This window comes from Canis aureus, chromosome 25 (assembly GCF_053574225.1).
Source record: "Canis aureus isolate CA01 chromosome 25, VMU_Caureus_v.1.0, whole genome shotgun sequence".
NCBI classification, from domain to species: Eukaryota; Metazoa; Chordata; class Mammalia; order Carnivora; family Canidae; genus Canis; species Canis aureus.
The window spans coordinates 29,562,573-29,579,334 of NC_135635.1; the positions used below are offsets into that span (position 1 = coordinate 29,562,573).

Sequence of the window (16,762 nt, forward strand, 5' to 3'; positions counted from 1 at the left end):
TGTACCATAACTACTTTTTTAAAGTAGGGCATATCATTTCTATCTTTAATCCTAAATACCAGAAATCTATTTGTTTGCCAGGTAAGAAAGTAAGGGGGTGATTGGGACACAGATGGGTTCCCATTAGCCTGCAGTGAGCTGCCAGTACAGAGGCAGGCAGACAAGACAGGGCAGGAGCCCAGCATGAGGTGATAGAAAGAAAACAGCTGCTTTTCTCCAGCAGGGACTCCGGTCAGTTTGAAGCCCATGTGTTAAGAGTATCCACCCTTCCTTTAATAAGAATTTCCTTTTGGAGTCATCACCAGCACGCAGTCTATAGACTACTGGCACTATCTTCAAGATACCAAACGAAATGCGCACAAAGAAAAAAATCAACCAGCAGGCATGAATGAAATTGGCGCAAGACTGACAGACATAAAAGTGAGCAGTTAGGAAATGCCATAAAGGATTTACTATCTATGAGGTCTGATGAAGAGAGGGTGGGAAAGAGGGAGAGCGGAGATAAGGCATCATCAGTTCTTCTGGAGAATATTTACAGACTTAGGTTTTAAACTCTTCTGCCATTTAAGTTTTATAATATAATTAAGAAGCTACTTTGCCTCAACAATACTTTTGAATTCAAATACTCTTCAATGTATTTGGTTAAGCCCAGGAAGTTTACTTGTTTCAATGTCTTACCTGAAGCATGCATCTTCCTGAAATGAAACATGATCTCATTTCTTTTTAAGAGTGAAGTATGTTCGTACAAGCTAAAACACTTCTATTTCAAGGGAACATTATGCTTCCACGGAAAGCTTTTATTCCTGTTTGGCAGGTTTGACTTGTTTAGGAATCTATTTTTCATCAAACCCTGGAGGGCTATATGGAAAAAAGGAGTTTACATAATGAATACAGGATTTAAGCACAAAATTTAGCAATGAATTAGCTTCTCTGTGCTAAACAGAATTTGTGCCAAATGATACTGAACAGCAATATGCAAACAAAATACATTTTTGGAAAAATTGGGTAAGGTGAGCATATTTCTCCTCCCCGTTTTTGCTCATATTATTCTGCATTTGAACGAGGGAGTGGATGGGGATGGGGAACAAGTGGTTTCTATTTGCAGAAGCAGAAGTGAACCCTTGAACATGCTCCTCTAGCCATTCTGTGAGTTTGACTATCAAGTTATTTTCTTTATTTAATTAGGATTTAATATGTTCTTTTTTTTCAAGGTTAGGAAAATGTCAATTTTGTTTTCTCAACCTCAGGACCATAGTAAATTTCAATTTTTAAAATATTTCTTATTATCTAATCATATTTCAAAGAAACAAATAAAAGGAATATTTAGAAGGCTAATAAGAAAATGGATGTGAGTAGTTTGTTGTTCTCATTTTGGTATACTACTGTTGAAAATAAGCAATGAGTGGAAATTTTGCAGCAGCCCATAAAATTATCTAATTGGATCCAGGAACTAGGTTCAGCCAGAAGCATGCTTGCTTTATTAGAGAAAGTTTCAGCAACCAAAAATATGTTGGGTCACTTTTTTGTTACCAAAATATATCGTAGGATCTGCACTTTTTTTTCCTTTCTTTTAATTATATATTTATATATACACATACACACAATATTATATTATATATGATATATAGTATACATATATATATATATATTTAAGACTAGATTTCTTGGATGGGAGAATGGAGAGCAGAAAATTGAGAATTTAATTTACTTTCAATGCTGCTTATGGAAAGATATTTATATTATGAAAACTTCAAAATGTATCTCCTTTCTTCATACTCCTTTCCTTACAGAGCAACACAGGTGTGAGAGATTAAGACAAAGTGGAAGCTTCGCTTGGAAATGGAAGGTGAAAATTGTTGTACCTTTATATTTTAATCATAACCTAGGTTGCAATTCTTAACTTTGAGACTCTGGAGAGGGAGAGGGGTTTAAAAACAGCTTTACATGTAATGATCTATTTTAAAACATTATACTACTTTACATTAATTCCTAAAATGAGCCACTCATTAAAAAAAAAAAAATACTCCCTTGAAAAATTGGGCATTTTTGCACCTACAAATCTCTTAACCTATGTATGGTAGACTCATGTACATTTGGGGAGAAGCTGAGAGAGCTGAACTATTTCGAAAAGTAACAATCTAATCTTGGTGGAACTGAAAGAATAAGGTTAGTGCGGTTTGATAGTCATTGTTTGTTAACAAGAATAGGTACCGAACTGTACCTTGTACTTTGTTTTCTTTGTGCGGTTTGATAGTCCTTGTTTGTTAACAAGAATAGGTACCGAACTGTACCTTGTACTTTGTTTTCTTTGAACACCCTTCAATACGACCATCTGTTTCCTTACTTAACATGTATGCTTACTTATTTCAGTAGAACTTTTAATTAAAAATAAAATCAGATGGACAATTGTGCTATTTCTGTGATTCGCTTTTTCATGGTTTTGTTCTGGGCCTACTACTTAAACAGGTTAAACTATGTTTCTTACTGAGTAGTATACTCATTTTTCAGGCAAAGCATTTAAGACAAAATGATCAACCTTCACTGCTGAAATTTTTCCTTTTGGGAAAAAGGCAATCTTTACAGTATCAGTTTCTTCCATTTCCTATGTGTTTGTTAATATTTTTTTTTAATTTTTATTTATTTATGATAGTCACACAGAGAGAGAGAGAGAGGCAGAGACATAGGCAGAGGGAGAAGCAGGCTCCATGCACCGGGAGCCCGACGTGGGACTCGATCCCGGGTCTCCAGGATCGCGCCCTGGGCCAAAGGCAGGCGCCGAACCACTGCGCCACCCAGGGATCCCCGTGTTTGTTAATATTACTTGAGGTTATCTTGTCTGTGCTTTTTATTATAAAATGCAAAGTTAAAAAGTGTTGGAAACAAGAGTTTTAAGTGTCTTGGCGGATAGACTCCTAAAACTTTCCTGCTCAAGGCATTAAGAAATTGATGTCCAAGTACATATAAAATTTTTTCACATATATTTATTTCTCCCACTTTAAAATAAATTTATTTATTCAAATGCTTTCATTTTAATTTTTTAATGTTTTAAATGCCTTCATTTTTAGGAAACACATTCCAAGATAGGTTCCTTGCTAGTCAGCCTGTAGTCTTGCCTCAAACCTGGCAAAGATTCTTCAACCCTAATTTTAACAATAAGAGAGTTTAACAGTAGTCTTGAAATTTTAATACAGAGCATTATGTTCACAACCTTGAGACTGACAACGTGCATGTTTCATATATGCTTAGCAATTTCCCTCTTCCTCATTCCTCTTAATATTATTTGCATAACTCCTTTTGAAAATAGGACCTCACTTATTAAGTCAAGAATTCTGATAGAGTATCTCCTGGGTGCCTAGCACCTGCTTAGTTCCGGGTATAGTCTGATAAATAAGACTGACAAAGACCCCTGCTATCTTGGAGCTTACATTTCCTCCCCCCAGTTCTGTTGCCTACTATGGTGATTTTAACTCAGTTAGTACCTCACTGAAAAACAAATGAACTGGGTGAAGGGCACTGAGGAGGGCACTTGATGGATAAGCACTGGGTGTTATACTTTATGTTGGCAAATTGAGCTTCAATAAAAACAAAAGAAAAAGAAAAAACAAATGATGGCAGTTGCAGATGTGATAAAATTACTTATATATTCCTACTTCAAATATTAGGAAACTGACAAAGAAAGGCTATGTCTTGATCAAGTCATTTTGAAATGAAGTGCTAGTTGCATTGCTGCTATATGAAAAGTAAAGTGTTTGTTCTTTCATTCACTGTAGTCTGGGGGTAAGGAAAAAGTGTATCAATAGAGTATGAAGTCTCTGTAAAGATAAAACTTTCAGACCTTCAGAAATAGTATTTGTTTAAAGTCTAGTATAAAGGAGCAAGAAATTGATATTGACATTTCCAAACCTCATTCAAACTATGTTTTTTTTTACCTTCTTTTTGAAATTAATCCAATAATTTTATTCTAAAGGATTATTCAACTACTAAAGAATAAACACAAATGAAAGGTTCATTAGAGAGTATTCAGTTGAAATAAAACAGTATTTTAATAATACTTGCTCTGCTGGGGTGCCCATTGTTCATCAGTAGCATTAGCGAATGCTGTGGATCGGTTCATTAAACTCCATTCCAACCTTTTCCCTTCTGTATATGTCTGACTGCAGATTCTGAAAAACTTAAAGTGACACTTCCCATGTACCCTGCAGCCAGGAGTCAGGATGAGAAATAGGTTCTACCAATAAAATGTATTCAAACACATTTTAAAAGGTGAAAGCAAAGAATATTCGTGTACCATTGAATTTTCCTTTCTGCTGCCAAGCAAAATCATGGTTTCTAAAGCAATACTCCACTGTCCATTCCTCACTTCCCTGGGTGTTTGGAGGCAGCGGTGGCAAAAGTATTGGTGACAGCTAATTCCTGGCTTTCTGTTTATGGGATTGCTTTTAAAGTGGAATGTTTAAACAGAAAAAAACAGAAAAAAAAAAAAATAAAGTGGAATGTTTGTACTCAGCAGTTCCAGTGGTGGCCTCAATTTCTGGATATGTCTGTTCTGGAGTCGTCTTTTTCCAGTTTAGAGCCCACAACATTGGTTCTTCCTCTCACCATTTTTGAAAGCATTGTATTCTCTGAATTATGTTTTTCTTTCCTGCTTTAGATATCTATATTTGTTCCTGAATAACATAGTAGCATGTCAGACTATGAGATGTTGCCCCATATCTGTCCTTACTCTCTTTCCATAATATAGTTTCGACTGGTCACATATCTATTCAATTTTTTTTTTTAAGATTTTATTTATTTATTCATGATAGTCACACAGAGAGAGAGACAGAGATGCAGAGACACAGGCAGAGGGAGAAGCAGGCTCCATGCACCGGGAGCCCGACGTGGGATTCGATCCCAGGTCTCCAGGATCGTGCCCCGGGCCAAAGGCAGGCGCCAAACCGCTGCGCCACCCAGGGATCCCAACATATCTATTCAATTAAAAACTGCCTTTCTCAGCCTCCCCTACCGAAAGGTATGACCATGTATCTACGTTCTAGAAAGTGGAATTTCAACAAACGCTAGATTTGATATTTCTGGTTCTTACCCTTCAAAGGATACAGCATGCAATATTATGACACCTTTCCCATTTACTGAAGACTGTGTAAAAGCAAAGGTTGAACAACTCCCCTGAAGACACAAAAGTCCAGGGCCAGAAGGCTTCCCAGAGGAATTCTATCAAACGTTTAAAGAAGAAACAATACCTATTCTACTAAAGCTGTTACAAAAGATAGAAAGGGATGGAATACTTCCAAACTCGTTCTATGGGGAGAGATAGAAGTTACATGTCGAGAATGGTAGTTTGCTCTGAATTATTTTACGAGATGTACATCTATCTTGTTTAAAATTCTGGATTTTAGTCTCTTTTTAATGGCATCTTAATCTTAAATAAAATATAACCTGGTTACTATCCATGAAGCTCTACCACACAAAAAATAATGATGCTTTGCTCTAACAGTGAGAAGCAAGAGCACAGATGTTGCAGGCTGGAAAACAAGTGATCCCAATGACACCATGATACAACATTTGGTAAAACTGTCACTTGTCATCCTTAAAAGAGGTAAACTACTTGCTGAAAGGAAAATGTAACTTGTGAACTGTTTGGAAGAACTCAGACCACTGGGGAAAAAAAAACATAGAATGTTTAGATATGTTGGCTGTTTCTTGTTGTGCAAAGTTTGTGACAAGATGTTCTTGGGCTGGTTATAAGAAGTGATTTTTAAAGAAGCTGCTTTAACAGTAAATAGGCCTCTGGTGTCCTCAAATACCCACATTAAAATTCTTGGTTAATAGAGTCCTTCTAGTTTCAAAGGTTGGATTAAGGGTGATGCTTTCCTACCTAAACTAATATTTTCAGATAGTTTCAAAGTAGACACCGTTAAATTGAAGGAAAGCAGAAATGTGCTGAGCAAAGAAACCAGTAAATATAAGAAAGTAGCCTGCAAGCATAGAAACCTTGTCTAGATTAGATCCTTGGTTGTGGTTATTTGCCTGTGGATCTGACGGTCAGTCACTAGACCAAAAGCATACTAAGATTTTTTGGGGACTGTATTGATTTGTAAAAGCCAGTGTGTGTTTGACCTTTAAAGCAACTCCAGAAGCCTCCCAAAGTGGCTTTGCAAAATATAGCCCACAAAATGTATGCAGTCTCCGATGGAATAGCATCCAGTTCTCTTGTAAAGAGATAATTATAGGGTACTCAAAGACTTTTGAGAATGAAAGGGACACATTTAGAACAAAGAATTCATTCAATATTACACCAGGATAATCCATATAAATCAGGATGGTTACAAGAACACCAGTCCCTATGACAATAGAAAATAATGGACAAATACCCTGTAGTAAAATAACAGGAATGATATAAATGACAAGGGGTGAAAGAATTTCTCCCAGATAATATAATCAGGAATTATTCTAATCAGTTTACTGCCAGACAAGGGATTGTTTGAAATTCTTATCCAATAGGATTTGATTATTGCTTTGAAAAGTGACGGTTATGCTTTTCCTAACCTTCATTGTTTTAGAAGGCAGCTGTACCTCTAACACTGTACTCTTCTGTTTTTTTGAATGAGACTTTATAATATTGGGTACACATGTACATGTGTGTAGAGGGAATAGATATGTGAAATGACGTGTAGACCTGGAAATTTGGTTGCAGGCTGAAAGTTGTATCCTTTTCCCTCCTTCTAGTATTGGCCACCCACTGAAAGGCCACATTTCCCAGCCCCCCTTTTAATGAGATGTGGGCAAGTTACTAGTTCTCCTCAGTGAAATGTGAAAAGAAGTGATGTGTGATTCTTCCAGTTGTGCCCTTCCTTTTTTTTTTTTTTTTTTTTTTAGGATTTAATTTATTTATTCATGAGATACACAGAGAGGCAGAGACATAGACAGAGGGAGAAGCAAGCTTCCTGCAGCTTCCCAGGACCCCAGGATCACAACCTGAGCCAAAGGCAGATGCTCAACCGCTGAGCCACCCAGGCACCCCTCAGTTGTGCCCTTCAGAAAAGGATTGTATATGCATTCTCCTTTCTGTAATCCCTCACCCTGCCTCTCTCTCCTCTCTCTCTCTCTCTCTCTCTCTCTCTCTCTCCCCCCCCCCCCCTCTCTCACACACACACATGCACATACATACCTGTGCCACTGGGAGATGGTGATGAGTACAGTAGCCACATTGTTCTGAGTATGGTAAAACTGAATTGCTGGTTTTGTGTGTGTGTGTGTGTGTTTAAGATTTTATTTGTTTAGAGAGAGAAAGTGGGGGAATGGCAGAGGAAGAGGGAGAGAGAAAGAGAATCTCAAACAGATGCCATGCTGAGCAAGAAGCCCAACTCTGGGCTCTGTCAAACAACCCTGAGATCATGACCTGAGCCAAAACCAAGAGTCAAATGTTTAACTGACTGAGCCAGCCAGGACCCCCTGAATTGCTGGTTCTTATTCTTACCTTAGTTATAAAGAAGAGAGAGAAAGCATGAAAGAGAAAATTCTATCCTGCCAAACACTGCTATATTTTGGATATCTTTGCTGCAGAGTTTAAATTAAAACTACATTAACTACTATACATTAATTCAAATGTATATTTTTCTTAAAATTTTGCTGGCATTACTCACAAAAATTAAATCAAATATTAAAACTGACTATTCCAGGCTGGGTGCATGTTTCAAGTAAGAATAGTGCAAAATATTGATATTCCACAAATTTAGAATAAAAATATAATTGTTCTCAAATAATTATTTTCTATAAAAATTAATTCATTGAGTAATGATGCCAGTGATCATTAAAGTAATTCTAATTTCTAATTAATTCTAATTTCCATCCTGGAAAAATAAAACAAATTAAAGCAATAACAATTGAAAAACTCTTAGATCGTTAGGTGTATGTAAAATTAATGTTCAGAATACAAAGTGCACAAAAAGAAACACAGGATTGATTTTAAAATAGGAATACAGACTTTTCTTCTCACTATAAAACATGAGTAAATTCTTCCACATTATCAACAAAATAAAAGCAAAACTAAATGTGTATTCCTCCTTTATCCCAAATTTGCTTATTAAAGCAAATTTCTTGTTTCTCAAATCTAAGGACTATATGCATCTTTTTTTCTCTTGCTCATTTTTGTCTCTTTAGAGGAACCTGAGAAAATCCTCACTGCCTTATGACTAATCGAGTGTCCAGGGTGAGAGCAAACTTGAAATATGAAGCCCATGGAGTGGAGATCAGAAGAAAATATTTGGCTGACTGTTCTCTTGAAAGTGAAAGGAAGTTAGTTGTAGTCACCAGATTGGTTTTGGCTCATGTTATTTACTAATGATTATATTTTACCTTACCATAGATAGTTAGAATTTGAACATAAGGGATAGTGATAATCATACTGGAATTGTATTTTGGACATTTGGGAAATATGTGAATACTTTTAGGCCTTCAAGGATATCATTGCACCAAAGCTGTGAGGTCCAGAGTCCTTGGCAACAGGTCCTTGGAGTCTGTTTTCACCTTTCTGGGTTTAAGTTACCCAGATAAAACCATTCTTAACATCTTTTGTTCTTCTAAAATTGCATTGTTCTTTATCTCAATTTACTTTTGAGACATTTATTACTTTCTGCTTTGTATTATAATGTGTGCATGTGCATTTTTACTATCCTGTGTTTTATTCGTATTCTCTTGCTTTTTGAACATAACAAGCACCAATATACTTATTTTAAGAATTTATTGTCAATAAATCTTGATCCTTATTCTGCACCTTTTTGTATTTCCACACCCTTATTGTATTATTTCTACTAACCACATACATTTGTTTTAAAACGTTTGAAAAATATAATTGACATTTATTCCTTTATTCATCTTGTTGTTCTTTAGAGCCAAAATTAATGCAGTAAGGAAGGAAATTCCTCTTCCATTCCATAAAAATTTTAGCACAACTTTTTAAACTATAACCCCCTCTTTTTTTCTGTTATCTTGTTTGAATGTAATCTTTCTTTTTTGAGACATAATTTACATACAGCGAAATGTATAGATCTTAAGTACACAGTTTGATGTTTGGAAAAAATCCATGGGCCTGACTCAGAGCTCTGTCAAAGTATGGGACATTTCTACCATCCCAGGGAAAGTTGCATCAAACCCCTTCCAAAACAACCCCCTCTCTCGTCCCAGGAACATTTACTGTCTTAAATTCTATCACCACTGATTTCTCCCACCTTTATAGGATCCTCTGGATTCAGAAGATGGTGGAGGGTCTTTAATTTTGCTCTGGCAGGCAAGTGACTTTACTGGTGTTTCAACCTTATCATTTTGAATTCGATTACAGAACAGGGATAGTCCAGTGTTGCACTAAGCCCTGACAATTCTGGAGTTTTGACTTAATTGCTAGGGTGTTCAACACAGTCTCTTCCTTCTGGCTGGTGAGGTCTATAACATTTTTCTAGTACTGCCATGCCCAGATTCTCTTTTGGGTTTATTGCTCTAGGGAACAGTGTGTCATACCTGTGCAGATTGTCTCTCTACGTGCCCAGCTTAGAATTTGCACAAAGACTCAAGATGATTCTTCCCAAGATTTGTAGAGTTCTCTGCCCCGCTGCCATTTTCTGGTACTCTTCCCTGCAAATAACAGGTGTACTTTGGTGGCGCAGAACTCCAATCTTTGTTTCTTCTCCTCAGGGAGATTGCTGTTCTGTGTTTAAGCTCTACTTCTTAAATTGGAAAGTGATCCCTAGCAGAAAGCCAGGATGAAAATAGAGCTCATTTTCCGTATTTGCTTTCTTTCATTGATCACAACCCTGAGTTCTCTGTTTTCCAATTTTGTCCAGTTTTGTAGTTATTTGCAGCAGAATTATAAATCTGGTAAACATTACTCATTTCTGTCAGAACTGAAAGCCCCATAATCAGGTTAATTTTTACTTACATTTTTTTGGACATCCTATCTTGGTTAATATTTGCTTGAGAACTGGAAACAGTGATTAAATCCAAATATTTGGTCTACTTAATTCTAAATGTTAATATTTGAAAGAGTTGTTTCATAGCTTTTTAACTGGGAACAACTCTAAACTCTATTTTAACAAAAATTTGAGGAAAAATAAACTTATTTTGCATATTTTAAAATAATTGATGAGAGTTTATTATATTCAGGGATGGACTGTTAGTAGAAATATTAAAATTGCCCATGTCACATGTAGTTTTGATATGCTCATTCTTCTTCCCTTAATGATAAATTACTGATTTGATTTGCAATCATCCCCCCAAATCCCTATAAGTGGATATGGTATATATATTTCTATAATGCATTGTGAATTGAGGCTGCAGAGAAGTTATAATTTAACCAAGGCCAAAGGACGATTACTTTTGAATAATCCATTCTGGGATTAAATTGATTTTGGAGTAAATGTTTTGGATAAAACATTTTTGCTGTATTTTTCAAGAAAAACAGATTTAATATAACTGCATAAGTATTCAATATGTAAATTGGTTATTATTCTTCACCCCAACAGGTATTTTAGACTATGGAGCACCTTAAAGTTCCACAAAAGTAAGAATGATACTTATTGATGCATTTGTGATAGAAGTGGTACACTAAATACACTTTACCCGATATATTTCAAATATGCTTTAGGCAGCCTGTACTATTGTCACATACTTACAGTATATTAGAGACCCATTTGTGGTTTATATAACATAACTACTGGTAAACAATAATAGTCAAGACAAATAGCTGTCAGGACCTAAATGATTATGACTAAAACTTCCAATTATTTCAGAAAATTATTAGTTGAAGGTGTAAATGGACTTTAACATTCTAAATATAATGTGATTTTGTCCACCAAATAAATTCTTACTGCCAGTAGAAATAAATAAGTGTGCTGAAACTATTCACTACCTCAGCAGTATAACAAATGTTCCCAATTTGTCCCTCATAGTAATGGATCAGTTTACTGTAGCCAAACTCTATTACCTCCATAATGCCACATACTTTTTCACTAGGCAAAGATCTCTAAAAATTCTGCTTAGAAAATTCAGTAATTAACAGAATTCTCCTCTCTTCTCTAAAGAAGAAAGTCTTTTTTTTTTAGAAGAAATTATTTTTATATCTCACCTTACTTTCTACTTCTTTTTCAGCTTTTCCATATGCTTATTACAAACCAAGGTTTTATAATTTCAGCTATATTTTTGAATAATTGCTGATAAGTTACAAATTTCCATAATTATCTGATTTTGCAAATGTAGTGGCTATGTATAATACAATTCTGTGGCATCAGATGTTGTTCAAATACATTTATAAATGAACTTTATTGAAAGTCAAAACAGAAGCTGGTATAGTCTTCTGTAAAACTGGCCTACTTTTCTAACATGTCTTATTATATTTTTGTCTGTTTTATTTTAATGCTGCAATATCTACACTGTTGTGTTTCTAGTTTTTCCAGACAATAAGCCAGGTCAGAGACATAGAAAAATATTTAGTTTTAAATGCTATCAGATAAAAGACAGCTGGTCATTTATTTGGTTTGAGTACACACTCTGTGTCTCCAGAATTTTGGTTAACTGAATGTTAATGAAAGCACTTCTGTTTTAGATGGAAGTAAACCTGGATCCCCAACTATTCTAGAGTGCCACCTTCTGGAAATGAAGTGCTTTTCTAAATATCAAGAAACCGCTCATTGTGATTGTGCCAGATGTAGGACTTGGTACTTAGAAAAATTATGCCTCATGAGAAATATATGCTGCTTTCAAGCAAATATGATATTCCCCACCTCCCCCGTTGGTAGATTGAAGATAAGAAAGACACCAATATGTGGAAAATGCAGAATAATTGCAGGATTTATTGACTGCTGTATTCGGAATAAATTTGTCAATTTTACTTTTTCCCTTTGATAAAACCAAAATACAAAGTTCTTTTGCTTCCCTATACCTAGTAATAGTACATAGCAATATGGAATACTATGGTTAACACAATTAAGGACATACTAAGCCTTAGAAGTGCTAGTTAATAATATATTCTAAGCCTAATTAGTGAATATACATTTCGTTTGCCATCAGACATGAGATAGCCTTTTTCCCTGACTAATTCTGACTACGTTAAGTTAGTTAAACTTATCATTAGCTAGAATTCAGATTTAAGTCCAGGACATCCCACATTTGTGACCTCCAAAAACCAATATTTTAACTTCAATCAAAAGATTTTTAAAGGAACTATTGATATTTCTAAGGTTTTACTTTTTTAATAAAAAAATTAGGTGAAGTGTCAAAAACATTTTTTAAAAAGATTTATCTGTTTATTTTAGAGAGAGAGAATGAGCAGGGGGAGGGACAGAGACAGAGGGAGACAAGAAGACTCCATGCTGAGCAGGGAGCCTGGTGCTGGTCCTGTGGGGCTTATCCCAGAACCCTGAAATCATGAGCTACGCTGAAACCAAGAGTCAGAGGCTTAACCGACTGAGCCACTCAGGTGCCCCTTAGGATTAAAAAAATTAATCCCTGTTTTAATTTCTAAATTTGGTCACATTAAAATTGTAGATATACAGTCTAGTCAAATAACCTTAATGGTATCATGCAAACATTTGGCTTATTTGGAGGAGCAAATTTATTGTACGTGAACAACTATTCCTCCCCATGACAGACACCACTAATTGATCTTGACACTATTTCTTTCTAATCCAGGAAACAGTATATATAATATTTTGCTTCAAACACTTCCAACAGAATAGAGTTTATTTATGAGATGAAGCTTACTCATTATTTAAGGCCTACAATAATCACAATAAAGATAAAAACACCTATACTGGAAGTAGGAAAAAAATGATGAACAAGAATAATACCAATTTTAAGGGAAAGATGGAAAGATAATTACTTTATTGATATCATTTAAATTGGTGAACAGGCTTGATAGTCTCAAACTCTCTTTAAATTTCACCATTAGATACTCATTTTTTTAGAGTAATTGTTCTTATTCAATAGAAAATTACCATCAGCAGGTAAAAAAAGTAATACTATATAATCATTAACAATTTTATCATATTTATTTTCTAAAAATCTCAGTCACCTTAAGAATATATATATGTATATATATACATATATATATATATATATTTTTTTTTTTTTTTGGCAAGGAGTGAGAAAGAGAGAGGCAGACCAAATTTTTCAGTACATGTGCAGCTCAAGCAGGGTGAAAGTCATAGCGAGAGAAAATTGCAGATTAATTACTTTATCTAGGAAGAAATCCAACAACCTTCAAGCCTCTGATGTGCTGGATACTGTTTTGTGTGCTTAGGATACAGAGAATATTTGATAATGTCCTAATAACAAAAAGCACCCTATTAGATCAGAGAGATTTACATAAAAGAAGGTGGTTTGGAACTATTTCACTGAGTTCACAATTATGCCCTGCACATAGTATGGGTGGAAAAAAAAATGAGAACTTATGAATAAAACAAACTCCCTTGAGAAATAAATTTAAAACCAGTACAAAGTTGGTCAGAGCAGAGATAAAATAAATCACCTCAAAGAGATGTAGGATAGGAGCAAAACATGCCCCAAAGTATTATCTTTATGTATAATATGTGACCTTGACATATATATATATATATATATATATATATATATATATATATATAAAGAACATGACAATTTTAAGGGTGATTGGTCAGTAATAGAAACATATAAAAAGCAGCTATGAAATGAAAGTTGAAGGAACCTATCCAGATATCATCCAAGTGAATCAGTAAAGCTCATTTTGGTTGCCAGTTGGTTTTGGGGAGGGGGAGAGTTTATATAATTTATATAATTTAAACAAGTTTACATCATTTAAAAATTAAGAACTATAGTTGACTTCAGACTACTGCCAGATCTAAGAATTCAGTACTATCATCAAGATTTGGTCTTTCTTTCTATCTCACATCTGCTTCTGTGTCTACACCATTCTCAGGTGCCCTTGGCGTCTCTCAGGTACCACTTCCATAGTTTATAGTACAGGAATTTAATCTCTCCTCTCTTCCCCTCCTCTCCCCTGCCCTCTACTCTCCTCTCCTGCCCTGCCTTTCCCTCCCCTCTCCTCTCTTTCTCTTTTCTTTTTAAGCAAAGTGTATTTCATCATGCTGTAAAAGGTTTGCATCTACACTGTGCTCTTATCTCTCCAAATAACTATAAAATATAAATATATATTTATGTTGGTGTATTATTTAAATACTTTATCTCTTTGATTCATTAAATTCTGAGGGACATATATTAAGCAGTATTATTTTCTGCTTCCCACCACTTCTCACTAATTTGAATCTCACTGATTTTGACAGTGTTGGCTCCCTTCCCCTTAGATGTTGGGCATACCACAAAAGAGATGTCCACACATCTTGGGAGGGGAAACTGGAGCCTTTTGAGTATTATAATTATGTGGTCTAAGCCTGGTTTTTTTGGATTCTAGTTCTGGGAGAAATCAGATGTTCAGCTCCCATCCAATGCCAAATTAAAAAGATCTATTTGGAAAATAAGGCTTATTGGATTTCCCTCTGAGACATCAAGAATGAACACTGGGGTGTTAAAAGCTATGAGAAGTCTTGTAATGAAAAAGCACACTTTTAGAATTTGTTGAATACACATTGTTTTACACAACAGATCATTTTTCTTTATCAGCCTATTATAATACGATTTGGGAAATTTGGGGATAGATGATCTCCAACATAAAAATAAATGAATCTCATCCTCTTAGTCCATTGCCATTAAATGTTCAAATTAAAAAATTCCTGTTTTTCTGCTCCAGAGTCTGCAAAGCAAACAATTGTAATTTGAATTTCTATACAAGTCAGCCTATGGGGAGAGGATGTTCTAGTTCTGAACATCAGAGAACTCCAATCTTCATGACAGTCATATGGCTGATGGTAAATGATCAAATTAGACCCTGCTTTATATAGCAATGATGTAAGAGAATGCTGCACAAGTATTAAGACCTACCTTAACAATTTTCTGATATAATATTGAAATGTAAGGAAATCTTTCCCTATGAAATAAGCTTCTTTTCAATATTTAATTATATTACTTAACATCAAAAGTGTAAAATTTACCTTTGAGTTAAAATGGGAATTCATTGGAAATAAACAAAACATAAAGAATAAAGCAGCATGGTTTTTGAGTAAGAAATACTCCCACTGGGGCACCTAGGTGGCTCAGTGGTTGAGCTTCTGCCTTCAGCTCAGGTCATGATCCCGGGGTTCTGGGATCGAGTCCCACATTGGGTTCCTCACAGGGAGCCTGTTTCTCCCTCTGCCTGTGTCTCTGCGTGTCTCTCTGTCTCTCATGAATAAATAATGAAATCTTAAAAAAAAACTCCCATTGAACTGTTACATTGTAGAATATGTCTTTTTTTTCTTTTTCCATAAGTGTTTACTCAAGTTTTTGGATCACAAGCCTCCACTTTAAATATCTTAAAATGCAGATGCCCATTTAATTTCTTATTACACTATTCATTTCTCATCTTTATCATTCGACCCTCACAACAATTCTGTTAAAAAGACTGGGCAAGGGCAACTGAGTGGCACAATCAGTTGACCATCCAACTCTTCATTTCAGCTCAAACCCTGATTTCAGAGTCATGAGATTGGACCCTTCATTGGGGTACAGCCTCAGCACAGAGTTTGCCTAAGACTCTCTCCCTTTCCATCTATCCCTCTGCCCTGCGCTTGTGCTTACTTTTTCTCTCTCAGATAAATAAATCTTAAAATAAACAGACTGGGCAAATAAAAATACATCCCATTTATAGTTGAAAAATTGAGAACCAGAAGAACTACAGGACTATAGGACTTGCCTGAGTACACATAGAAAAATCAGAGAATCTCATCCAAATCTTTGACCTCAACAGGAATCCTGTAATAATCAAGTTTGTCAAATTAATAAAGGAGCTTGTGCTGTTTTCCTTCCCAGATGCCATCAATATTATGTATTATCTATGATACATACTTTGTATTTAACTCCTTATTGTCGTGCATTATTCCTGAATTGTCTTTTAAAATTAATGTTTATTGCTATATATGTACTGTAATTATCCTGAGGACAGGACTGTGTCTTCTCCTTAGTTATTCTCTACAGTTCCAAGCAACTGATAGCATTATAGCAGTGCTAAAGATGTACCTCATCAAATAATGACTAGGAGTCTTAATAATTTACTGATTTGGATAACACTTTAATTTGCTTTAAAATCACTTATAGAAAGATAATGTAATATATCAGAGAAAATAAGGACCTGAGCTTAGAAATACCACCTGGAGAAAGGTGCTTCTCAGAGACCCAGAAATCATGTTTCAGATAAGCCCAGAGCTCCACTAAAGTAACACAAAGTTGTGGCCATCAAATTCTCTTTTTTTAAAAGGCCCTTTTATTGATCCACTAAAAACTTTGAAAATTCCAATTTGTTATACTGCCTAACATATTACAATCTAAAATGTCTATCTACTAAATGTTTGACCAGAGTCAATTGTATTGGAATTATTTTCAGTTTATTGTATTTTATTTTTTTAGGCTTTGTTATTAACTTTTGAGTATCTTGTTATCTCTATTGACTGGCAGTTAGTTTTCTACTTTATTATATAGTATACAATTTTGGGGAAAAGTTCTTTTATTCCACACATTTTCTTTGGCAAATAAATTGATTTTGCTTGATTCTGTATCTTTAATTTACCAAGACCACTTTGACAGCTAATACTCTTTTATCATTATTTTTATGCTGAATCTTTAATAGAGCCTTTGTGTCTCATAGTTA

General features: G+C 35.0%; 2 protein-coding genes across 25 annotated transcripts in view; one reads left to right on the plus strand and one right to left on the minus strand.

Moving 5' to 3' along the window:
* PIK3C2G (phosphatidylinositol-4-phosphate 3-kinase catalytic subunit type 2 gamma) overlaps positions 1-800 on the minus strand; it is a 364,988-nt gene extending 364,188 nt beyond the window's left edge. Inside the window, exon 1 of the mRNA XM_077870889.1 lies at positions 679-800. The gene's annotated coding sequence lies outside the window, so the exon portion shown is untranslated. The remainder of the gene's footprint in view (positions 1-678) is intronic.
* Positions 1-16,762, plus strand: part of LOC144297151 (uncharacterized) — a 161,637-nt gene that overhangs the window by 91,057 nt on the left and 53,818 nt on the right. For 16 of the 24 annotated variants that reach the window (XR_013364248.1, XR_013364243.1, XR_013364247.1 and 13 more), the window contains one exon: positions 1,791-2,412. The gene's annotated coding sequence lies outside the window, so the exon portion shown is untranslated. Of the gene's footprint in view, positions 1-223; positions 1,147-1,790; positions 2,413-2,666; positions 4,489-5,494; positions 5,597-6,876; positions 10,553-11,593; positions 13,039-16,762 lie in introns of those variants that run through there. The other 8 variants (XM_077870907.1, XM_077870906.1, XM_077870904.1 and 5 more) reach the window with 6 other exon arrangements.